The sequence below is a fragment of the Mustela nivalis genome (genome assembly GCF_964662115.1).
Source record: "Mustela nivalis genome assembly, chromosome: 3".
Classification (NCBI taxonomy): Eukaryota; Metazoa; Chordata; class Mammalia; order Carnivora; family Mustelidae; genus Mustela; species Mustela nivalis.
The window spans coordinates 148,727,023-148,753,807 of NC_139022.1; the positions used below are offsets into that span (position 1 = coordinate 148,727,023).

Below are 26,785 nucleotides of genomic sequence, written 5' to 3' on the forward strand. Positions count from 1 at the left end.
GAAAAAAGTTCACCCAAAATAGGTCTAGGTGGATTTTTTTTTTTTTTAAATAGAAACAAAAATAGTGAGCATGGCTTCCATTAATAAATATCTTTATTTCCTAGACATTTAGGTAGTTTCCTTTTTTTACATTTTGCTCTGAAAGACAATACTGTGAAAAGAATCCTTGATTTATTTGTTTGTTTCTTTGTTTCTTTTCTTTTTTTTTAGAGATGTTATTTATTTATTTCACACAGAGAGAGAGCGAGCTAGCACAGAAGCAGGGGAAATGGCAGAGGGAGAGGGAGAAGAAGATTCCCAGCTTTCATAGAGTCTGATGTGGGGCTGGATCCCAGGAATCTGGGATCATGACCTGAGCCAAAGGCAGACTCTGAGTCTGACTGAGCCACCCAGCCACCTGTTTGGTTATTTCTTATTGGACACATTCCAATTTTTTCTGTAGGATAAAAACCTAGATTATAGATTTCTGTGGTAAAGGGTGTATATATATAATTAAGGTTTTTGATAGGTAATAAAATTATCTTTTCAAAAGCTTCAAAAAAATCCATTCTTACATGGATTTCTTACCATTTGTTGGGGAATCACAGAAGTTAAGGATGCACTCTTGTTTCAGAGACTCTGGAAGTTACATGGAACTCTCAGGGGTTGAAGGGATCGTTTTTACTCTATTAAATGTCCTGAGCACTCTCCTTGCCTAGGATATAGCCTCTTTCGATGTCAGTACTCAGCCTTTTCTTCTGCCCTGTCTACCTTACTGATACCTGAGGCCATAGCGAGGTGAACTACTGAGCCAAACTGGGACAATTTTTTTTTTTTTTTAAGAATTTGAACCAAGAGGCATACATGAAAACCAGAAACTCAGAGAATGTAGCTAGTTGTACTAGATCCTGGAGCTCTATGGTCACAAAGAGTTAGGGAGAAGGGTAGACGTTTAGCAAACTATATGTCCTGAAAAAAGCTGAAATAGAAAACTTTTTATATAGAGGGGATGTGGAGAAAGAGATAAGTGCTGAACATTAGAGACCAAATAGCCTGAGAGGTTCAACTGTGCAGTCCTTGTGAGTCCCATCAGTGTATTCTCTGGTTGGTTCCATAAGACCCTCCTCTGCTTTCTGGAGTTTGATCTGTTTTGATCCCCATCCAAGACACCTGACTCCAGGTAAAATGCAAAGCATTTGCTTCAGAAACATAAGCCTCCAAACATAAATAGAGAACTGTATTTTCTGAAGTATAAATTTGAACATATTTGACAAAAATGATTTTTCAGAGTTAAAATTTACCCGACCAGATCTGCTCTTAATTGTTCGAATATGTGGAATTTCATGCACCCAACTTCACCTTGATGGATCTAGTACAACAGTCCTCAAACTTGAGCACATGTCAAGATTACTTGGGCGGGGAGGCTTGTTACAACTCAGATTGTTGGACCCCATCCTAAATTACTGATTCAGCAGTTCTGAGCAGCCCCCCCCCCCCCATTTTTTTTTTTTTTTTTCCCTAACAAGTCTTCAAGTAATGTCGATGCTTCTAGCCTTGGGGCCACACATTGAGAACCATTGAAGTAGTAAGAATGTGGGAAAGTCCCTCAGAGAAGAAAAGGATTCAATTTCTCATGTTTTTACTAGTCATTCCTAGGAAGACCTTCTTAACATTAACTCTTTTTCTTATCCTCTTCTCCCCTCTACTTCACTACATCCCCCAGACCTCATCCCCTGGAAACCTTTGCCCCAGTTGCCATATTCTACTATGGATGGCACTTAACACATTGCCTGGTAGCAGTTGTATGCCCAATGAACTGCCACATTCTGAGGGCACTGACCAGTATGTATCATCTGTGTGTCTACTGATTAGCACCACATCTGGACATGACTGGCATGGAATACAAGTTTGTTGACTGAATGATAGAATGAATGAGAAGAATTCCTTTCTTACTAATTTTTTAGGTCCTTAATGAAGTCCATCTCTGGTGGGCTTAATCCCTCCATTTCTCTCTACCATGGTAAAGTTGAGAGGCCATTGTTTATCTCTTTTTTCACCTTTATTCTTAGACTGTAAATGTCTTTTCAGGATGAAATAAAGCAAGGTAAGGGAGCACCTGTTTTTATGCATGTGCATATGTGCTCTGTTTTCCTTTTTTTTTTTTTTAAGTGAGCTGTAGGCCCAACATGAGCTTGGACTCACAACCTAAGATCAAGCGTCACATGTTCCAGTGAATAAGCCAGGGATGTGCCCCTGTTTTCCTTTTATTTCCTTCTTGTGTTCACGTGATACGATAGCTGTGTGAGTTGGTGGAATTGGGCATTTCCACCATACCAAGTACCTCCTTGAAGAATGTCCCATTCGTAGAGAGTTTTATTTTACATTTTGTAGTTTACAACTCTTGGATTTGCTTGAGTAGCAATGCATAACCCACAAAACTAGATTGTCATTCATTTGCATCACCATTCATTCACATAATTTCTTGTGAGTCTAGGCATTTTGAGATAGCACAAAAAAGTGCTGAATTAGGAATTAGCAATCCTGGATTCTAGGCTTAGCTTAAGCTTTAATTAGTTGCATGCCCGTAGCCAGGTCTCCTGATTTGATTGTTCAGTAATCTAAATGTTCTTTCTAAATCTTACCACTTTCAGCATCTGTGAAGTTGAGAGGGATATGTTCTCAGAAGTTGACATGATCTAAGCATATATTTATTTTCATACTTATACTTTCATATTTTTGGCTCATATGTCCTTTTCAGTGGTAGAGAGCTCTTTAGGTGAAACGAAGACATCCCAAAGGGTTGTGTTACAGCCATCCATCCTGTGTCTTTGTATCCTCCAGAAATGAATGAAAAAAATTTAAAGAAGATGTGCCAATTAGAAGAGATATTTTTCATTTATTCCCATGAAGAAGAAGGCTAGAGTTCTTGCCCAGGTCTGAGTATTTGAGCATTTAATTTTTAGTGAGCAGGAACCAGACCCATCAACATATCCTCTTTGAATATTTATGGTTTGTTCTATATCTTGTCCCTGTGGAAATTCCTGAGTGAAGAGATTGTATGTTTGACTCTTGAAGAAGATAATGTGATCTCAGAAACATGCTATTTGGCATTCGAAGAAAGTCCAGATTTAAAGTATCAGCCTGGTAACTTGCTAACTTCTTCCAAATGTCCAGCTGTTATCATTACAATACATTCATGTCTTGGTCTTGAGAAGCATAGTTTATAGTAATGTCACAATGGCAGAATAGTTGATGAGAATGTTTTTTTCTACATGTTTGACTTGTTGAAGAAAAACAATTTTGGGGAAGTGATGGTGAGGGTGGAGAAACATATTTTCATGGTGATGAAGCCACAGCAAATTTCCAGAGGAAGACAAGCTGTCACTTTCTTGACCTTTTGAGGTTCCCCAGGAAGTTTGATTCTCCATCAGTTTGCTACTTCATAGAAATGAGATCTGATTTTAAAAATTGGCTGGTATATTGTTAAGTATTTTCTTTCATAGGAACTGCATTGAAGGTGATCCTCAAACTACTTAGTGCAGAGTGTGAACTGAGATATTGACTTACTTTCATTTCCAGTTTTCTGTTGGTCTTTACACACACACACACACAAAAAAAAGAAGAAGAAGAAGAAGGAGAAGACGACGACGACAAAAACAAAAACCCCAACTCAACTGGATTGAATTTTGGCTAAGTTGTGCCTCCTTTGAATAATATTTCCATTTGGTATTAACTGGGATACTGAGAAAACTTTAAAATCTTTAAAGGGTCATTTTTCCTTTATGGAAGCAGAAAGGTAATTTTGACTTCCTGGGTCCCTTTAAAAAACCTTTACCTAAGTAAAATATATGCACACCAGGAGAGTACACATAGCATCCATGTAAAAATCATTAAATTTTCAGATCCTGAACACAACTATGTAAGCAGCTCTTAATCAAGAAACAAAACACTGTCAGCATCATAAAAGCTCCCTTATGCTCCGTTGTAGTTCCTAGCTCCTCTCCCCACCAAGGGTAACCATGATGTTGGCTTTTTTTTTAAAATATTTATTTATTTATTTTAGAGAGAGAAACTGACAGTGTGAGTGGCAGGGGCAGAGGGAGAGTGAGAGAATCTCAAGCAGACTCAGTGTTGAGCATGGAGCCCGACATGGGGCTCAATCTCAAGACCATGAGATCATGACTTGAGATGAAACCAAGAGTCCAATGCTTAACTGACTGGGCCACCCAGACACCCCTATGATGTTGACTTCTAACAGCATAGACTACTTTTGTCTGTTTTTATACTTTCAATCATGTTTTGGTCATATTAAAGATATTATGTCATGTACTCTTGGATCTGACGTCTTCCATTCAACATTATGTTAGTGAGAGTCATCATGTTACATAGAGGTGCTAATCATTCAGTCTCATTTCTGAATAATGTGTAAATAGGCAGTATTTATTAATTTTACTATTGGTGGAATTTGGGTATTTTTATATTTGTGGTCTTTATGAATAGTTTGTGAATATGCAAGGGCATGTCTTTGGTGAATAGATGTATGTCTATGTCTTTGAGTCGGAGGTACACTTTGGAGTGGAATTGCTAGGTCATAAGATTTGCATAAGTTCAGCTTTACTAGATGCTGCCAGTTTTCCAAAGTCGTACAATTTATGATCTCATCCTTGGTTTCATCCTGGTATTCCCAAAGGTGCAACTGAAAAAAGGTAGTTGAGCTAATGGCTCTGATATTAAAGCTGAATTGTGATAAAAGGTAGACTCCTGCTGAATGTACCTTTCCTCCTCAAAGATCTGATCTTTCCCTAACTCTTATTTAATGAAATCATAAATTACTGTTCCTCTCTTGTTCAAATGAAGATAACACTTAAATGATGTTGCTTTGAGGTTCCCATAAGAGATATGAAGTAGTTTAAAATCATTTTTAAGCTGTCTATACTAAAGAAAAATTGAAAAATGTGAGTCTTTAAAGATTACCCCTCTCTGACAACTGTCAAAAAATGCTGAGTGGAACCCATTTCTTAAAAAATTTTTAGTTCCCGCTAAACAAAGCAAAATGCAGATATATTGGAACAGTTTTTATTTAAAGAAAAAAATGCTTTTCAGCAAGGAAAATAACAATGCCTATGAAAACATACTGACGTATCTGTCTGAAAATATTTCTGAAGGAACTAGAATGAATTGAAACACTACTACACAACAAAGACATTTATTGTAAGAAAAGACACCCTCTAATTTTCTTTGGACAGCTTTCTTAGAGAGACTGGAGTACTCCAAATTATTCAATTAAGTATTTCTAAATGTTTAGGATATAAACATTACTGTTATGAATTAAGCAACTATAAATAAATGTACAAATTAAAGCAATTTAGTGTTTGTTATAGCCTGCATATTAATTTTATTTTTTATAATTTTTAAAAAATATTTTTTAAAATTTATTTATTTGACAGAGACAAAGAGAAGCCAGGAGTAGGAGGAGCAGCAGAGGGAGAGGGAGAAGCAGACTTCCCACTGAGAAGGTTGCTATGGAGCTTGATTCTAGGACCCTGAGATCATGATCTGAGCTGAAGACAGATGCTAAACCAACTGAGCCACCCAGGTGCCCCTGCATATTAATTTTAGATAAAATATTATGAAATAGAGTGCTTCTATGTGCTATATAGGCATCAGTCCCTTAGATGATCTACAATTACACTACTTGGTCATGTTTCTTATTTGACCTATAGGACAATTTTGTTATATCCAGGAGTCCTGGGGTATATATATCTTCAACAGCATTTTCTCACCTATTACTATAGGCGTGTAATTTATTTTGTATAAGTATTTTGGTTCAGAATATAATATGTAATTAAACATGGCTTCTTTGCAAAAATAAGTCATATAGATTCCAGGTATACATTGTATTATGAGTGAGAATGCCCCTCCCGAGTGTGTATTGTGTGATATGACTCTAAGCACACACAACACCACATACGTGCATATCAAGCCCTATGGTGTAAAATAGGGAAAATCTTGTTTTTGTAAAAAATAAGATAGAGAAAGTTTGTTTATGTTTTTATAAAATCAATGCACTATAGTATAGCTGAAAGGACCACTGTTCTCTGCTCAGATGTTTAGATTTTGTGCAACAAACAACAGCAAGCCTGTTCAAGATTCTCCTAGAGGAATGAGATTAGAGGTCCTTTAGGAAGATGATTCTGGGAGAAACTGGAAGCCGGAAGAAGATTTAGAAACTCAAACTGGCTCATGTAACAGAACTCCTGAAAGTCATGCTCATCTCTGTGGAACACGATGAACCATTGTTATATTCATCTTAGAACAACTAAGAATATCATTTTATTTAATAAATACCATCTTGTACAAAATTCTAGTGTAAATGAACAACAGATATGTAAAACCTTTAAGAAAAATGTGTGGAGCTAACACATTCCACTGAGAAAAATCAGTCCATGAATTGTCCCACCTTATGAAAGTCTTAAAACCATCCAGATTTGATGTAAAAAGATGTCTCTGGGAGCGCCTGAAGGTGAGGTTGGTTAAGCATCTGACCCTTGCTTTTGGTTCAGGCTGTGGTCTCAGGGTTGTGAGATCGAGCCCTACATCTGGCTCTGTACTCAGCACGGAGTCTGCTTAAGACTCTCTCTCCTTCCTTTCAAATAAATACATCTTTTAAAAAAATGATTTCTGGTGGCACCTGGGTGGCTCAGTCGGTTAAAGCCTCTGCCTTCAGCTCAGGTCATGATCTCAGGGTCCTGGGATCAAGCCCCGCATCGGGCTCTCTGCTCAGTGGGGAGCCTGCTTCCTCCTCTTTCTCTGCCTGCTTTCTCTCCTACTTGTGACCTCTCTCTCTCTCTCTCTGTCAAATTAATTAAAAAAAAATGATTTCTCTGTCCACCTTCTGGAACCTCAGTGTTCTACAGAAGTAAACAGGAGAATTGTTCATTCTGCTGTTTCTCTTGGCAATGAGAAAGGTAAGAAAATAAGGGATATTGTGAAGGAGTTGAGAAATGGTGACTGGTGAGGGGGAGAGGAATGCTAAAATATTAACTGTTATGTGGAAATCCTTTTTAATGAAAGCAAAGCTTCCATTCTGATTTGGGATTGATGGTAAATCTTTCATGTTTGACATTTTTCCTTTTTACATTCTTTTTTTTTTTTTAAAGCAATTGGCATATTTATAGGCAAAAACAGAGAAAGCCTTCTCAGAAATCACGTTTGTCGTATCTCAGCGTTCACGCTGGATGGTTAGTGTTCAAAACCATGGAAGCATGTGAAGTAAGCTTTTGGAAAAACCAACCTCCTCTCTTAAGACAAAATGTTCTGTAAAGTGTACACCCCACACTTATGTATGACATTAATAAATAGGTCTTTAATTATGTTTCTGTGCCTCCATTCTTGCGAGGCAACCAGGGATATACAGCAGAGCTGGAAAATCCCAGGTGGTTTATGGTTAATGACAAAGGAGCATCAGCAGCACTGAGTAATGAGGTATTTAAAGAATGATACAACCTAATTTTTGTTAAGCCACTGCACAGATAAATGACTTGCTTGGATAGGTAGTTATGCATCGACCTTAATGATAATTGTGCCCAAAACAAATTAAAAAAAAAAAAAAAATCTCGGCAGAAGGTTTTCAGCACAGCCCTGGCCAGCTTGCTTGAGACCAAAGCTAGCTTAAGGGAACTGTGGAGAACTGTCTTGTTGTGTTTGCAAACTAGAAGAAAGCAGCACATGAACTTTGGCATAGCACAGGAGTTGTAATTCTGTGCACAAGGTATGCATATGAAAAGGACAGTGTGTCTTGATGAGCGAGAAGTCAGGGAGACTTTGCTCTCAGTCCTACAAAAGACTGATCACGTAAGGCAAATCCTTGGCTTTGCTTTCCTCCAAATGTGACCATGTCATGGTTTAGAAGTTATTATAACACGGACTTTAATATAGCTATTAAAGCTTATCTCCTGACTTTCAAGGGGTTTGTATCTTAAATTGCTTCACCTGATCATGACCATCTTTTGTGGGCATAAATAGGAAGCTAGTTACAAAAACGCATTGAAAACAAGAATGTATATAAGGGAAATACTATTACTGGAAATGTTAAGACATCTCTTGAAATATGGAGCACACCACAAATTGGCTTTGATCTGCCTCAAAAAGCAAGAGGTATTAACTATCAAAGAAAACTCTCATAAAAGATACTAGGATAGAAAGGGCCAAGCTGTATGTATAATTATTAACTGGGGCCAGTTTGTTTTATTATTAGTCTTGCTCTGCTGTTCTGAACTAGGTGTCAACATGGCCTGAAACTGCACAAATAATGGGGAAAGTAAATGAAATAAATGTACGCCTCCTTACTTTGAGAAAAGTGGACTTAAAGTTATATACAGAGGGCCCAGTAGTGGAGGTAGGATGAGCCTCATAGTCTATAACTCTAAGGAAACCATATCTAGGGTTGAACATTTTTATCTTGGCACATGAAGACTTCAGGAAAGGGATTGAGGAAAAGTAGCTTTTGATATTTGTAAGACCTAGAGATGAGATCTGAGGCAAGGTTAAGGGGCTTTTTATTATATTTATGCGTCGTCTATATAAGCATATATGTATATGTCTATATAAAATGTACAAAGGTTTTGTACATAGGTATGTGTGTATATATGTGTGAAGGTTTATACAGTATAATAAATGCAGCACAATGACAGTAATCACATACTGGAAAACAAAACGGAAAAACTGACAAAATCCTTTGGGAGTGATTTTGAGGGACCAGTGACATTTTATTTTATTTTATTTTATTTTTTTGGTTAGCTTTAGTACTGGTCTTTTTTTTTTCCCATTGTATTTTATTTCTTTTCAGTGTTCCAAAATCCATTGTTTATGTACCATACCCTGTGTTCCTTGCAATACGTGCCCTTCTTAATACCCACCACCAGGCTCACCCAAATATATTCATATAAACCTTTCAATTTTTCTTGAAAACTGGAATAATCTAAGCAAGCCTTTAGCATATTAACTATGTGAAATAAAGACACACACTAGTGTCTTGGGAGAAAAGAGTTAGGGCAATCTTAACCTCACATTAAACTTGCATTTTAAGACAATTTTTTGGAAGGGTACATCAAAGCATGTGAAACTGGTGCCTAATTATATTATCATTAGTATATAGTAGATAGTGTTATCTTTCTTCATAAAGTACTATGAAATAAGTATGTTGAGAATATTTAATTATGTGGATGAGTGAAATAATAAAGGAAAATTGCTAGTTAATTGCTTTCCTTAGAAATGCTATTGGGGTGACAATTGCCTAGCACTCTCGTGATTCATGCTACAGAAATATGCTGTTGGGCTTCTCTATGCAGAATCCTGGGGAAACTAGGAGGGAGAACAAGGACTCGTTGGTATACATTTTGTTCTTTATTCTTTATTCTCTGTAATATGCCACTGCCTCCGGGAAGCCTTCCCTGATGCCAACTGGAAGAACTTTCTATGAGCCCTGAACACTTTGCCTGTACTTGCCTGTACTTCTATTACGCTTCTCAGCACATGGTATTTTAATTATTATTTCATGTGTTTGTTTCTCCTTCCAAGCTGGGAACTCATTAGAGACGTGACTATGTATTACTCTTCCCAAACCCTAGCTTAGGGCCTGGCACAGCATAGGTAGTTCATGCAGGTTGTGGAGGTGGAAAGTCTCTTCTCATAGAATTAAAGGCAGCAGCTTGGGAAAGTGGGTCTGAGCCAAAGGTTCCCTTGTTCTTTCTTCTCAGGAGCATCTGAAACGATCTCATTACCTTTAAACAGAATTGCCTGAAGAGATTCAATCTGTTGACAAACTTTTTTGCTTCCTTATTTTCTCTAAATGAAGAAAAAGGAAGAGAGGAAGAAAGAAAGAGATGGATTTTCTTCTCTTTACATTTCTTCTCAGTGGAAAACCATCACTTGTAGGGTGTGGCTATTTAAAAAAGTAGAATCATCCATAATTTAGGATCAGTTGTCTTTTGTGGATGATTTACATTATCTTGTATATATATATGCTCTGTAAATACATCTTTTGAAATTCCCCATTTACTCTAACTAATGTTATAGATTGGGGTGGGTGTTCTATAAAGCAGTTGAACCTGATGCCTTCTCAATATCAATTTCTGGGATCCTAAGAAAATATATATAATAACTATCTCCTGAAATTTTTTTTTGTATACATTGCAGACTTTGGCACCCATCTGTTCTTAAGAGTACATATCTAGGGGGTGCCTTTCTAATTAAAAAAAATTTTAATTTGAAGTCAACAAGGGAAGAGATATCACCACAAGTACACATAGTGTTTAAGAATGAGAATGAGAAAATGAATTCATTAAGGAACTCACACCTCTAATCAGGGAAAAAGCAGGAAGTTGAGAAACAAAGTCAAAATAGTAGAACTGTTGGGACGCCTGGGTGGCTCAGTTGGTTGGACGACTGCCTTCGGCTCAGGTCATGATCCTGGAGTCCCAGGATCGAGTCCCGCATCGGACTCCCAGCTCCATGGGGAGTCTGCTTCTCTCTCTCACCTTCTCCTCGCTCATGCTCTCTCTCACTGTCTCTCTCTCAAGTAAATAAATAAAATCTTTAAAAAAAAATAGTAGAACTGTAGGTGGTTTATCATTAAGAATGGGAGAAAATGAAAATTTGATTCTGAAGATGTCTGTTAAGGATCAGTTGCAGATAATAAGTGGACTAGTAGCTTAGAGAAGACCTTTCAGTTTTGAGAAGGGGAGGAGCGTGGTATGTAAGTTCCCAACCAGAGAAATAAAGCGGAGACAGTGTTCAGCAATGGTGGCACTCGGAGGATAACCTATGGATGTAAGGAACTGGCATTTTATATTGGAAATTACCTTCCCTCCCTACCTGCCTAATCTCTTGCAGACTAAAATAAACCCCTGAGGTAGCACTTGAGGAACGTAGGAAAATGAGAGCATATTGCCTAAACACACATAGCATACACACTAGAGGGCTTTACATCCCGAGAGGTAACTTTTGATGAATTCCTTTGCAACTCACCTCTCTTAGTGTGATCTGGCTTCTTGGCCTTCTCTCTCACTTTTTTTTTTTTTTTTAAGTAATCTCTACACCAATTGTGGACCTTACAACTACAACCCCAAGACCCAGAGTCGCACTCTGTACAGTCAGAGCCAACCAGATGCCCTCTGGCCTCTCTCTGTAAATGAATGCCTGCCTCCGTAGTCCACAAGTGTGTGTGTGTGTGTGTGTGTGTTACAGAGATAACTCAGATAAAGACAAAGTTAGAAAATAACAAAGTTAGCAAATGGCAAGAGCATTTGTTCATTTTTTTCCTACAATGTGTCAATTATATCCCAGTTGATGTGCAAAAAGGACAAGAAAATGAAATGCCAAATGGCTTAATATGTAAATTCCTAAGCGTATGCTTAAATTTCAGACATTTATTTTGACTATCAGGCTTTAATGTCAAAATTTTACTAATCACATTTGGCATATAGACTTGCATTGGGATTTCATCTCATTTTCGTTCTTCAGTTTCTTGACATATATGAAATATCTGTAATTTGTAGCTAACAGGTCCTATGGGACACTATGACTGTCTGGATAAAAACCACTGCACTGGAAAAAATAAATTGGCAGAACAGTGCATTGCATGAGGATTCTTTTCTTGGCTTCCTCCCCCACCACATATTTGTTTTCTTTAGTGTCCCATATATTTAAGATGTTCCTAAAAAGAATGTAACCTGGAGTGCCTATGTGGTTCAGTCAGTTAAGCTTCCAACTCTTGATTTCTGTTCATCTCATGATTTTAGGGTGATGAGATTGAGCCCCAGGTAGGGCTCCTGGCTGGGCATGGAGCCTGCTTAAAATTCTCTCTCTCTCAAGAAACTAAAAACTAAAAACTAAATAAAAGGAACTTAACCTGATATATCAATATGATAATAAACAAGCATCCTTAATTTGAGTTGGTCCCATTCCAACCCTGTAGCGTGGACTTTGTTTTTATAATTTTATAGATGAGGAAATCAAGACCCATAAAGTTGAAGTGGCTTTTCTTTTTTTCTTTTTTCTTTTTTTTTTAAGATTTTTATTTATTTATTTGACAGAGAGATCACGAGTAGGCAGAGAGGCAGGCAGAGAGAGAGAGAGGAGGAAGCAGGCTCCTGCTGAGCAGGGAGCCCGATGCCGGACTCGATCCTAGGACCCTGAGATCATGACCTGAGCCGAAGGCAGTGGCTTAACCCACTGAGCCACCCAGGCGCCCTGAAGCGGCTTTTCTAAAGGCTCACCACTGGCCGCCTTGGTGAACCACCCGTCTTCCTTCCATTACACAGCATTACTGACTATCAGTCCTAAGTCATTTGAAGCTTGGAGTCATGTGGTCCGGGATTTTGCTAATTCAACTGATGATGGGAATGGCAATCATGAACAGATAGTATTGTTTCCACTTAAGCTGATTATGGCTTTAATTTCATATTTTGTTTTCTTTCCCTTTAGTACATTCTGATGACAAATCTAGAAAGCTCTTTCTTAATAGGCCAAAATGCCAGATTTATGCTCTGGCATAAATTTTGAATTACTTTGTAATATACGTATATTTAGTAGTTAAACAGTATTGCTTAAGCCAGAAATTTGACCCCTTCCTTATGTAAAGATGATTTACGGTGATGAGGGTAGATGTCATTCCTAAGCTCTTTGATTGCAGAGTTGAAGCAGTGTTCTGATCTTTACTTCAAAGTTCCTGTAGTCTTCCCAGGGCAGTTAGTAGAAGAAAACATTATCTTGGGTTCTTGCTGAAAATTTTAGAACTAAGATTTCATAATTTTTTCCATTTTCATCTGCAAAAATTAAGACGCTCTTCACTCTTTGTCTCTTTGCTTCCCCTCTCATCCTTGTCAAATCCTAGCCGGGGATGGGAGACAGTAGCATTTGTTTCCTACTGTTGACATTATAGCTGTTGCCTCTCCATGCAAGAGAGAGGACCTGCTGACTTGGAGATAAATCAGTGGGGACACTCCAATGCCCAAGCCAGTAAGCATCTTTTCAGCTTTGATTCTAGTGTGCAAGAGTTAGAATATCACTATTTCATTGCATAAAAGGACCTGCATTAAATGCTTGGCTTCAGAGGGGCCATATATGGGGTGAACTCCCTTGGTGGCTTACCTTCCATGCCAATGTACCAAGCTCCTGGGTATAAGTCACATTTGGTGTAAAGCAGTAATGACAGTCTTGTTGTTCCTTGCCAGTGACTTGAGTTGGTCCACGAACCTGTTCTGGAAAATAATCTTTAAGTAATACATTAGGAAATTGGGAAAATCCTACTGTAATTTTTAAAAAGATTTTGTGTATTTATTTGACACAGAGAGAGAGAAAAACACAAGCAGTAGTGGAGAGGGAGAAGCAGGCCTCCCACTGAGCAGAGAGCCCAGTGCTGGGCTCAATCCCAGAACCCTGGGATCATGACCTGAGCTGAAGGCAGACCCTTAACAACTGAGCCACCCAGGTGCCCCAGGAAAATCCTATTGTTCTATGATGTTATATGTGAACAAGATGCTTTGAGAGTTTTACCTTGAAGAAAAATACTGAATGCATACCAAGGATGGTTGAACAGAAAATTTGAAGGAGCCTGCCTACTTGGTGATATCATTGAGCCACTGATTCAACATTGGGATGGCTTTTCTTTGGTCTTTTTGTTAGGTATGTCCCTTTGGTTTAAGACCACTAGTCAAGTTTTCTATTACTTGCAGCTGAAACTATTTGTACTTGATAGAATATCCTAAAGGGGAATTATATATTACATGTTGCTTTTCAAAAACTTTTAATTTCACACTACAGGAGTTCTTACACTAATTAAAAGTACAGTTTATTTGCACAGCAAATGGCATAATCCAATAACACACTTTGAGAGGATACTTGGATATTTTGTTAAGGAACAAAACAAGAAATTAGCTTAGTGAGTACATAATGCACGAGTATGCTTTATTGGTACAATGCCAATTATTTTAAATTCATGAATATAATCCATTATATTTAATCCAATCTTAATTATATCCTCCCATATCATATTAACATCAGTATTTATGGCAAATTTTTATATACCCGTGTTTGTAGGTTGACTTAAATATTAATGCCTACATAAAGCAAAGATCATAAATTCAATACATTTAGAACAATATGGTGCTGGTGGAGGCAAATACGGTGGTTAATTCTGGAAAAGCAGGCTCCAAACTTACAGATTATGGTACTCAAGATGTCTGTGGCCAAGGTATGTGTCCTTTCTCTGCCCAGCTTTGGTCCCCGGTGAAGAGCGAGGGAACAAGAAAATATTTAGAGACCCTAGGATGATGAACAGAAAGAAAAAATGTGGGAGGTTTGACTATGCCATTAACTAGAAACTGGTCTCTCTGTATTTGAACCTCCACTATATGTGTATTTTCTCAAGGTCAGCTCACATATTACTTAGGAATGCCTGGCATTGGTACAATAAATAGAACATCTAGCTCCCTGATGCTCAAGTGCTGAAACAACAGTTGTTCTTAGGCCAGCACATTCTCCTCCCGAACGAAAGCAAACCCAAGTCTTTAAGGGATTATTAGAGGAAGGATATTATTTTCTCAGTGACTCAAAGCCAGCTGTGAGGGCCTTTAGTACAGTTTATGCTGCTTCTGCTCCCCTCTCTTCCACCTTTGGCATGTCTACAATTGGATGAAGTGCTTTTCCTGAAATGGCAATCACTATTAAACCCATTAGCTGGAAACCAAAATGTTTCTCTAATTGTTTAAAGTCTCATTGCGAAAAGGAAGTTTCTATTGATTGCAATATGAGGGGAAACGATCCCAAGTTCATCATTTTTTTCCTTTTTATAAACACAGTCAGATGAGACTGATATACTCCGAGTCATCAGATGTAGTTTTCCAGAGAATCTCATTCATCACCAGAAGTTTCTGCTCTGGGTTTCTTTGCATCCGATCATTCTTTATTTTTTATTTGCTGACCACTTTCTTCTTGAGCTTGTCTGGTCTGCTGTGCATCTTTGCCTTGTTTTCAGAAATTTTTTTATTAATTTGTAATTATTTTAAACAGCAGTTCTTTGAACCATCATTCTGTCTTTTAAAAAATTAGTTGGCTGGGCCCTAAGCCTGGAATATGACACTTTTTTTTCTTCAGCAGACATTTCAGCTGCTCTCAAGCACTCACTTTTAGCCATTGCCTGATGTTTGGAATCCTGATAATGCCTCTCCTTGGCCATGTCCCTCAGGTACGTATCCCTAGTTCTTAGAATAGTATCTAATGCTTAGTGGTGACGTTTAATGTTTCTTGAATGAATGCAAAGATTGAGGTGTTATTTAAAAAAAATTTTTTTTATTTAATCAAAAACTCCCTTTGACCAAATAAGTTGACCCCACCCCACCACCCCACCCTTCCAAAAACAAACAAACAAACAAACAAAACAAAACAAAAAATAGTCAGAATGAGGCTTCTGCTGTGATTATACAGTATCCCATTTGGTTTAGACTCTCAACCTCTTTGATAAAGCTTTGCTTCTCTCCTCACTGAACCAGGAGAGTTGGACAATTTCTGAGCAAAGAGGAAAAATGTTTTTCACTTAAAAGTGTTTGTAATTTGGGGCACCTGGGTGGCTCAGTTGGTTAAGCAACAGATCCTTGATCTCAGATCAGGTCTTGATCTCAGGGTCATGAGTTCAAGCCCTGCATCGAGCTTCACTCTGGGGGTGGAGCCTACTTATAAGTAATAATAAAAATAAACAAAAAATTTCAAAAAAGGTGCTTATAAGCTGATATAACATAAATTCCAATAAATATGATATTACCAACTAATATGCTTTATAACTTTGGTATTTGTAAATGGGAGCTATAGACCAATTTTACCAACATTTATTTCATAGACTCAGGCTACATTATTCACCTCAAAGGAAATTTCATTTTGCTTACAGGAAACTTAAAAGATCCTAGTCCAGAACATTTTCATAGGGGTAATGAAAATTATGGATTGGCTGAAGACTGGATTTAATCAGATTATAGTAATATACTTAGCAGGCAATATTTAGGATCTCCTTCGGTCATTAGTTAACATAGCTTATCACATTGAGAGAAATCACTGTATTTGACAGTATAAAATTGAATTTCATTTGGCGATCATGATGAAGTACAGAACAGCAAGTATGCACTCCCCTTCCATGGTGTTGACATTCAGGTATTATCAGTTTTCCTAGTACTTTAAATTATATGCTGGAGTGACTGCCAAAGTACTTGAAAGGAGGATAAAGAGAGATTTACTGATTCCAATTTGGCAGTGATTTTTCAGGAATGAGGATAGGCTGTTACAACATTCTAATAGTAAAACTCCAAACGGTTTTCAGTGTAATCTTTATGTTTTAAAGAGTGTTTTGTTGTCAAACTAAGATACCATGGGCTCTTGCAATTGTCTTTGAGCTTTGTGCATTTGAAACCCTTTAGCATAATGAGTCCGGAGGGATGAATTAGTTATCTTTTTAGCGATTTCCTAGAAACAGTCCCTAGAAACTAGAGGAAAAATTTACTGAGAGACTGATGAAAGATAGTTTGGTCCAATTGTATGGTTACAGTTTAAAGTAGGTACTTTGGGGTGCCTGGGTGTCTCAGTTGGTTAATTAAGCAACTGCCTTCGGCTCAGGTCATGATCCTGGAGTTCCGGGATCGAGTTCCGCATTGGGCTCCCAGCTCAATGGGTCTGCTTCTGCGTCTGACCTTCTCCCCTCTCACACTCTCTTTCACTTTCTCAAATAAATAAATAAAATTTTTTTAAAAAGTAGGTACTTTGATTGACACTTGCATTCTGTTTCTTTGGTGTTAGCAATGAGAATTGCTATACAGACCTTTTAGATTTGTTGACATTGGGGGCCAAACAGAACAAAATGGAGAGCCACTCCCTTTGCTTTATTAGATTCAGCTTATCTGGGGCTATAGAAATTAACTTTTTGTTAAATTTGCTTAATTACGTCCTATCTTTGTTTGTTCTGCCTACCCATTATGTGGCAATTTCCTTGCGGGCAAAGACTGTCTAGCTCAATCCATGTAACCCTTAGTAGAAGCCAGTAGGCTCACTAGGTTCTGACCTGATATTCTACAGGACAGGCTGTTTTTTTAACTCTTCTTTTTAAAATCAAAAGGAAGAGGGGAAAACCTAGATGGCAAGGTGGATTTTAAAGCACCGTCAATATTTTCTTTTTCTTTGACAGAGTTAACAAGAGAGGGAACACAGCAGGGAGAATAGCAGAGGGAGAACAGGCTTTCTGTGGAGGAGGAAACCCCATGCAGGGCTCCATTCCAGGACCCTGGGATCATGATTTGAGCCGAAGGCTCAATTGCTGAGCCACCCAAACACCCCCAAAACACCATCAATATTTTCTTCTCAATACTCCTAGGACAGAGACAGGATTTTCGCTCTGGGGCTGAACGTTTCTGGGTCTTGGCAGGGATTCCTTTGTGAGCACTCTGAGTCATGGAAGTGTGAATCAAGTCAAACTAAGTAGCATACGGAGTACTTATTATGTGTTGGCACTGTTCTAAATGGTAGTAACTTGTGTAAGCCTTGCAGCAATCCTATGATAGAGGTACTAATACTGACTTCATTCTATGAATGAAGAAACTGAGGCACAAGTCACACTGTCTAACTGGTAGACCTGGGATTTGAAACCAGGAAGTCAGGTTGCAGAGCATGTATTGATAGACTATCTCACCTACTTCCTCATTTGTCTTGGAATGGCTCCCAACTGTGCCAGAGGACTCCAACAGCACCTGTTTCAGACAAGGACTTTGACTGTTACATTTTATAACTTAAAAGTCATCCCATGGAAGAGGCTGTATCTCTTCAGAAACCATATGTATGTATGTATATCTGTATGTATGTATGTATCTAGCTAGCTAGCTAGCTATTTAATCTATTTACTGTTTACTGTGGTAGGCAGAATAGTGGCCACCCAAAGATGTCTGTTTCCTAATCTTAGAGCCTGTGCATATGTTGTTACATGGCACAGGGAATCAAGGTTGCATATGGAATCAAGCTTTTTTTTAAAAAAAGATTTTATTTATTTATTTGAGAGAGAGAGCAAGAGATAGCACATGATCGGGGGGAAAAGGAGAAGCAAGATCCTCACTGAGCAGGGAGTCTGATGCAGGGCTCCATCCGAAGACCCCCTGACCCGTGACCTGAGCAGCAGGCAGACACTTAAGTGACAGAACCATCCAGGTGCTCCTGGAATAAATTTTCCTAATGGGCTGACCTTAAAATTAGGAGATAATCCTGAATTATTTGGCTGGACCCAATGTAATCATAAAGGTTCTTTAGAAGTGGTATTGGGAGTCAAAAGGGTCAGCATTAGAGTCAGGAAATATGAAAAAGTTTTGACTGACACCATTGTAGGCTTTACAGATATAAGGGGTCACAAGCCTATAATTGTGGGCACCTTCTAGAAGTGGAAAGGACAAAGAAATGGATTCTTTCCCTAGAACCTCAAGAAAGAATTGCAACTCTGCTACCTTTTTATTTTAGCCTCATAAGACCCCTGCCAGACTTCTGACCTCTAGAACCGTAAGATAAAAAAATTGTGTTGTTTTGAAACATCGTGGTAACTTTTTATATTGGCAATAGGAAAGTAATACACTCAGTTAATTACAGTAAGTGGGGAGTTGGTAATTTGTCTGGTGGGTTGGAGATAGGACTTGTTACTGATAGGACAGAAAAGAAAAATCTAAGAATCGCTATGTCAAAAAAGAGATGACCTCAGAATTTTTTTATTCAAAAGTTAATTCTAAACTGACTGAGATTATGTCCGTGTTATGCAATGTTTATGATTTTTTGGATGCTCCATACTTGGATATACTTAGAGATTGAAAAAGTGTAGAACATACAATGATAAGCATGTACTTGCTTTTTAGTATTTGCTTCTTCAGGCTTCAAGGGCAGAAAGAGGATTTTACTTTGTTTTTTTCTTATCACCTAGGATGTTACCTTTTCACTAAGCTATCTACTTTCTCTCTTCAGCAGCATCACTAACACTATTCCATTCAGACGTATTTCATGTCTATATGAGCATATGCTTATGTATAGTCTTTTCCTCTTACAGAACAGTAACATACTAGACATACTACACCTTTGCAATGATTTCTGTCCCAAATTCAGAAAAAAAATCCCAGGGTCATGAAAAATAAGCCAAACAGAATGTTCATGGAATTGTCAGGAAGAAAACTCTTCATGATTTCCCACACTTCATAAGGGTATTCTGTAAATGGAAATATATCCAGGGGAACGCAATAGTGAGCGTATATGGTTCATGCAAAACAGGTACTCAAAATGTTACTTAATGAATTAATGAATAAATTTTAGATGACTGGATGGTAAAGCTAATATCCCGTTTCCCAGCCTATATACCCAGGATATTAGTTTTGACTGAAACTTGACCCTTCAGTCTAAGAGTTTAGAGCTGACTGGCAAAGGTAGAAGGTGAGGACAAAACCAACCTGTCATTTCAAAGTTTGAGCTGGAGACTTGAAGATACCTTTAGCAGAAAGAGTTCTTTTCTTAGGGAAATCGCAGGACTGGGGTAGTTGGTTTTATAATTACAGAGCTTTGCCCATAATGCGAAAAGTGTATGTTGAGAGCTATGGCTCTCAGTAACTAAACTGCTCTGCGTGACAGTGTTGAAAGGTGCTTATGTTCTAGTCAAAGCTGTATCTCTGAATACTATGCCCTTTAGATAATTTCTAAATTTACCAACACAGAAATAGTTTCTTACTCTTGTGCACATATTTTGTGTGTATTCATTTTCTCCAAATGAAGTTAGTAGCTAAGCTTTGGAAAGGTTGGAGATAGGAAGATGGCACCATGCCCGGTGTCTTGGGTCGGCTTAGATGAATGATGGATTCTGTAGGGCTCTGGATATAGACATATTGCTTCAAGGTCCAGGTGACAATGCATAGCATAAGACTGGTGGAAGGGCTTTCTATCTCACCTTTGACACAGAGCTCAGCACCTTTCTGGCATCAAAGGACTGAGACAGAATCTTTGATGTGGGCATTTGGTTTCTCACAATGGGTATCATTGGCTCCTTCAAAAAGCCTTCATGGGGACTCCTTCAAGAAGCTTTATAAGCAAATAAATAAAAAAATAAATGAAAGATTTGCAAGCATCATTACACACACACATCATCATCATCATACATATATGTAGGTTCTTTATATTTTACATAAACTGAAGTGTACTAGACATAGCATTTTGCTCACTTGTACATTGTTTCGTATCTTAAAAGAAGGGATTGCCAGTGAAATAAAAGGACTTTGAAAGTAGATAATGATAAAAAATGTCAGTTATATGTACTGAGCAATTACTGTGTGCCAGGTACTATATGCTTCCTGGGTATTTGCTCATTAATCTTTACAGTTGTTCAGAGTTACATAGATACCTCACAGAGGAAGGAGCTTCTTGGCTGTAGATGTTTTTTAAGCAGATGTTGGTGACCATCTGCTCTAAATGGAATAGAAAATGTTCCTACTTTGGGAGTGAGTCAGAACAGGTGATTACCAGATCCTTTCCAAGTGTAAGTGCTCTTATGATTGCATCAGCTAATGATGGAGTACAGAGGTGGATATCTAGAGTGGCCGGTAATGTTTGACAAGGACTGACGAAGACTTGAATTTCTCTCTTGCTTTGACGTAGTGATTGGTTCAAGTTAGAGGTAATGAGGGCTGTTACTGATGCTACTCTCATTGACCTGAATCAAGCTCGGAGTGGCCTTGCTCTGTCTTTAAGATTGAGTCTGCAACCATGAGTAAATCAAATTATAGAGCAAACTGGAGGTCGGTCAATAGGGGAGAAACTCTATCTTATTTTTTCAAAGAACTCTGAGACTTCTTCATGAAACAAACATGCACCAACCTCTTATCCTTTACTTTAGCTTCATCTCTGAGCTACAATGATGGCTTCAAATGACAAGTTCAGGTCATCCAAATATGTTGTAGGACAGTTGGTATGCCAGCACTAAATTGATGCTTGCTAAAAAACAATTCCTTTAAAGATTTATTTATTTATTTTAGAGAGAGAGGGAGAGATGGAATGAGTAAGGGAGAGAAACAGAGGCAGAGGGAGAGGGAGAGAGACTCTCAAGCAGACTCCTTCCTGAGCTTGGAGCCTGATGTAGGGCTTGATATCATGACCCTGAGAGATCATGACTCAAGCAGAACTCAAGAGCTGGTCTCTTAACCAACTTAGTCACCCAGACACCCCTAAAAACAATTTTATCAGAGTAGTCTATTAATTTCTTCATTAAGTTATCAGTGATTTATTTGTCAGGAACCATTCTTTTTTTTTTTTTTCAAATTTTTACTTAAATTCTATTTAGTTAGCTTATAGTGCAATATTGGTTTCAGGAGTAGAATTTAGTGATTCATCACTTATTAAGTACCCTCCTTAATACCCAGCACCCATTTAGGGCATCTCCTGCCCATCTCCCTCAATCAATTGTCAGTTTGCTTTCTATCCTTAAGAGTATCTTATGGTTTGTTTCCCTCTCTCCTTTTCTTTTCTCCCCCATTCACATATGTTCATCTGTTTTGTTTTTTAAATTCCATGCATGAGTGAAATCATATGGTAATTGTCTTTCTCTGACTGACTTGTTTCACTTAGCCTAACACAGTCTAGCTCCATCCACCTCATTGCGAATGGCAAGATTTCATTCTTCTTGATGGCAGAGTAATATTCCATTGTATACCACATCTTCTTTATCCATTGATCAGTCGACATTTGGCCTTGTCAGAAACCATTCTAAATGCTTGAAAAATAATGATTACTCTTTGGAGAGATAAGCACATGAAGAAACAACATAACCGAATGGTGTATCAGTGCTGCAGTAGAGATAAGAGGCAAATGTGGTGACTAAGGAGGGATGACTTTTAGTGATAGAGGCATCACAGTAGCAGTCATGGCTCAACTGGGTGTTGAAGGATGAATAGGATTTCACCAAGCAAAGAAGAGAAAGAAGATGTTCACAGCCTTAGCAACGTTGGGGGGCAGTTCACAGCTTTAGCAACGTGGGGGTGGGGATGGTGCAGTGTGTTTGTGCTGGAGCAGTATGCAATTGTGTGTAAAGTAGTGTAATGGAGCCCTAGACATCTGGAATAGCAAGCAGTTTCTGCAGCTGTAAACCAAATGTCAGTCTTCATATGCAGGCAATGAAGAGGAGGCTATTTATTGTTTTGTCAGCCACATCCGCACACACAAGATAGGGATCTCCATCTGTGGTGTTATCTTTAAATAGAAATGGAGCTTCCTGCTGAGGGCTCAGTGGCGTGCTTTTGCTGAGCCCGATTTACCATGCCCTATACTATCTCACTCACGGAGTCTCACCCTAGTTCCGTCAGTGTCTGTGACTGGTCGGAACATCTCATTCCCACCCAAGTTGGTGGGTACCTTCAGTGGAAGGATCACTCCTTCATATTCTCTGTAGCTTGCGTGGATTTGCCTTAAATGTGGAGTGAATGACTGAATGAATTCCAGTCACAGGCCATCCTAGATAACTTATGAGTACTCTGACCTTGGCTTTGGCCACTGACCACACTCATCCTCTTTGTCCAGGTTGCCATTGACAGCCCCTAACTCTGCCTCTGGGACCTGTTAGAAAAAACATTCATCTGGAGAGTAATGTTCTACTTTCTCTTGTTTCAAGCTGCGGGAACAGCAGTCATTTGATGAAAAAGCCAGTGGTTAAAGCACTGAAGACTTTGTTTGGCAGGGCTGGGCTCACCTCTTTTGCAGACATTTGTAGGGCCTTCCTATCCCTGCTCTTTCCTGAAGAGCACCCCTCACCTCGCACTTCTCTAGCAGAATCTGCAAGCTTTGCATCTCATCTAATTTTACCCATATCTTTGTCCATTCCCTTAGGTCCTAAGTTGTGCTAATGGCTAAAGTCATCTGTGCCAAGGTGTTAGAGTCTGGAAATTCAACTTGAAACAGGGAATTACCCCAAAACAGAGAGAGAGCATTCTGGACCTTTTGACCTTTCTCTCATCAAGCACCCGTTCTAGACCTGGATTCAGAATTATTATCAGAGTTATCTCAGAGTAACTCAAACTCTGTTTAGGCGCTTCAAGTGAGAACTAGCCAGAGGATGAACAAGTCTCTGAAAGCAGATGAAGTTGAGGATAGTAAAATGATTCCTTCTCCTCCCATCACTGGCCGAGAGTTTATTTAAAAAAAAAAAAAAAAAAAAAAAGGTACATCAGGACATCAGGAGACTAATTGTGAATGAAATAAAGGACATCAAAAGAATCTTCCTAATTAACTTAAATACTGATTGTTACCATTAGAAAATGAGTCAGCCTAAAAACACATGTAATTGCAGTCTTCCTGTGTTGTGGGAAGCCTAGAGATTGAAGAACTACATTATTAGCAGGAAAGGACAGGCCATGGTGACATCCATCATAAGGAAGAGCTGGTTTTTAGCCATCACTGACTGTGCATGTGACATTTGCTTGACTGACTGCAAAGCACTGGATGCCCGGGAGGCTGGTAGTCTTCACCGCACGGCCAGTACATGAGTGGCAAGCCCATATTACTACTCCTGTTTGGCAAATGGGAAACCGAGGAACTGGAAATTGTAACTAGAATGAAATGAATCACTGAAGTTCAGGGCAAAATTGTGAGAAAGACCTTGGTACCTTATTTCTCTTGCTGTGCTCTTTTCCCTCCCTTCTTGATGCTTCTTGCTGGTTGCATAGATCTCCTATTAAAACTTTCCTTGGGGGAATAGTGTGTTTTTTATACCTCTGTGTAAATATTAATCATCCTCCTAGAGGACACTTGACTGTAGACTCTCACCTCTAATAATGATATGAAAAATTTTTGAAGGGCTGTCCTAGACCCTAAATTCCTAAAGAGATCAGAGGTACCCATAATTAACATAAATCTGGTGAAGGAGGAAAGAAGAAGGGAACAGAATCTTTCCGGGTGTCCCTGACGTCCCATTGCAGTCCTGCCTTGTGTAAGGTGAGGATCTAGGAACAGGTGGAGTAGCAGAGAACAATGGAGTTTCTTCTGATGATGCAAGTGTGAAAAGCTAATTTGCTAAGTTAACCAAAAGAGATCCTTTCATGGAGTATATATTATGAGAAATATGGGATGCCCAGATTAGGGATCATTGACTAGTAGAACTAATGTCATAGCTCAGTCAAAATACAATAAACAAAACCAATATGGATGTCATTATTTATTCAAATATTTCTAATTATATGGGCTTTAGATAGGTGTTCTTAATCTTGTTAGTGCTGTGAAATTTGGGGCAGTCTTGTGAAGTCTTTGGGTCAGTCCCTTGACAAAATAGTATTTTTGTTTTTATTTTTTAAAGATTTATTTATTTGACAGGGAAATGGTGAGCATGAGCAGGAGGGGCATAGGGAGAGGAGGAGAGAATCTCAAGTAGACTCCTCACAGCATGGGGCTCCATCTCACGCTCTGAGATCATGACCTGAGCCAACACCAAGAGTTGGATGCCCCCAGAATAGCATTTTTAATGCATCAAATCAAACGCTTAAAATTTCAAAGAAAACAGATAGTATGGACAGGTATTCATCAAAATTTTTAAAAAGTTGTGACATAGGCTCTATTAATGAATTAAAAACAAGATCTAGTCCACAGACTTGATGATTTCATAACTTCATAGTGGTGATGAACACAAATAATATTTTAAGTTCTCTGTAACAACTATCCTGTGATATTAAAATATCTGAGGCTTCTTTGGAGGTAAAGTTAAAATTACCTGAATACCTGAGGCTACTAGTGACTACTGGTCCATGTTTATGGTGGAATGAAGCACTATGTTTAATTCAGGGTTGGTGAAAGGTTTGAAGTGGGCTTCCTGGCTTAACAGTCTGTCTACCTCTTTGAATTGTGTGGTGTTAGAAGGAGAACACAGCCTTTGAATTACCACTCTGAGTTCGAGCCTCCATGAAGACTTTACTTCCAGGGTGACTCAGCTATTTTAGTTAAACTTCTGGAATTTAATTTTTTTTTAATTTGCTTTTTTAAAAATGGGAAACTATTGAATTCTGCATGAAGTTATTGAGCAGGCTAAATGATATCATGTATATTCAACATCTAGCACAATGTCTGTCACAAAGAGGGAACTCAGCAAATGGTAACTCAGGTAATTTTTTCCCTGATGGTAGAAGGGAGAGTGAAGTAGGTAAGATGACTTGTAAAAGTTACGTCTTGCTTCAAGATCCTGGTTCTGAACAATTTGCTGCCTGATACAATGCATATACAGTCTTTTAGTTTTAGAAAAATTTGAGAAGGAAGATACTTTGGAAAATGCATTCCATTTTATGCAGCTCTAAACCAAGCTATAAATCTAGCTTTCTAAAATTTCAAGTCTGTAAAATTTAAGTAAGTTTTCAGGAGCTAATTGTTAAAAGGTAATGAAAATTCCAGTGAAATAAGATACCATTTTAGGATTTGGAATGCTGGCTTTACTATTTTATGGTAATATTAAGATTTTAGTTGAGTTCTCATCTTCTCCCATGCAGAACTGAGAGGGGGTGACATGCCAAGGAGCCATTTAGAAGCCCATGCAGAAGAGGACAAAACCCCAATCTGCTCAGGATCCTGAGCCACTCCCTCAAGACAAAGGTCAGAAACAAAGCAGGTACTGGACACAATGGTCAATTTCAGGGGCTTTGCATACATATCTAAAATGAGTTAACTGAGAAGAAACTTCACGTGATGTTTTACCCAGTGAGAACTTCCTGAATTTTCACTTCTTTTTTTTTTAAAGTTTTTTAAAGATTTATTTGACAGGTAGAGATCACAAGTAGGCAGAGAGGCAGGCAGAGAGAGAGGAGGAAGCAGGCTCCCCGCTGAGCAGAGAGCCCGATGTGGGGACCCTGGGATCATGACCCGAGCTGAAGGCAGAGGCTTTAACCCACTGAGCCACCCGGGCACCCCCTGAATTTTCACTTCTTAAGCTGTTAAGAAGTAATTGGATTTTTGGAATTTTTATTGTTAAGTATTCCAGATATCTAGTCACTAATCACCAGATACCATAGAATCCAGTAAAACTTATTTGGATTTTACAACTCGAAATGTTAACTTAAAAAAAAAAAAAAAAAAGGAACATATTGCGTGGTATATAAGGCATAAGCATTCAATTCAGTGAAAATTGTTTAAATTTCTATTTTCAGATTTGGGAGGCTACAATCAAGGTTATTTGAGAAGTGGGACCTGGTGTTTTACCATTACCTATGAGTTTCCACACAGACATTTATAGATGTGGGAAAGGCTGGGTAATGAGAACGCTCCGTAAAGAGGCACCGTACTTCACCGGGGAGAAATCGTCCAAGTTGCTTCACAAACATTAAGAAATATGCCTACTTAATTGTATGTTGCATTTTCCATGGTCTTTACTTTATTCGTTTCATGTGCAGTGATTAAAAAGATATATTGTACATTTTAGTATCTCTTATGTTTTCCAATAAATACAAATCTGGAGTGCACATTTTTTTCTTTTTCATTCTTCTCAGAGGTGTGGTGAACATCGAATAAGATCATTATTTTGAAAGACTTACATCTTGTCCATTTGAGCTGCTATAACAATATACCACAGACTGAGTCGCTTGTGGATAACAGTATTTATTTCTCACTATTCTGGAGGCCAGAAGTCTGAAATTACAGCTAGCTTGGTCAGGTGAGGGCTCTCTTTCAGGTTACAGATTTCTTGTATCCTCATGTGGAACCTTTTTTATAAAGCACTAATCACCTTCCAAAGGCCCCA

At 38.4% G+C, this 26,785-nt stretch overlaps 1 long non-coding RNA gene across 22 annotated transcripts in view; it reads left to right on the forward strand.

Moving 5' to 3' along the window:
* Window positions 1–26,509, forward strand: part of LOC309861626 — a 110,475-nt gene extending 83,966 nt beyond the window's left edge. For 8 of the 22 annotated variants that reach the window (XR_014310056.1, XR_014310063.1, XR_014310065.1 and 5 more), the window contains 3 exons: window positions 15,139–15,226; window positions 25,542–25,749; window positions 26,196–26,509. This is a non-coding gene — a long non-coding RNA (uncharacterized lncRNA). Of the gene's footprint in view, window positions 1–15,135; window positions 15,227–25,541; window positions 25,750–26,195 lie in introns of all 22 variants that reach the window. The other 14 variants (XR_014310062.1, XR_014310069.1, XR_014310071.1 and 11 more) reach the window with 6 other exon arrangements.
* Window positions 26,510–26,785: the final 276 nt, after the last annotated feature.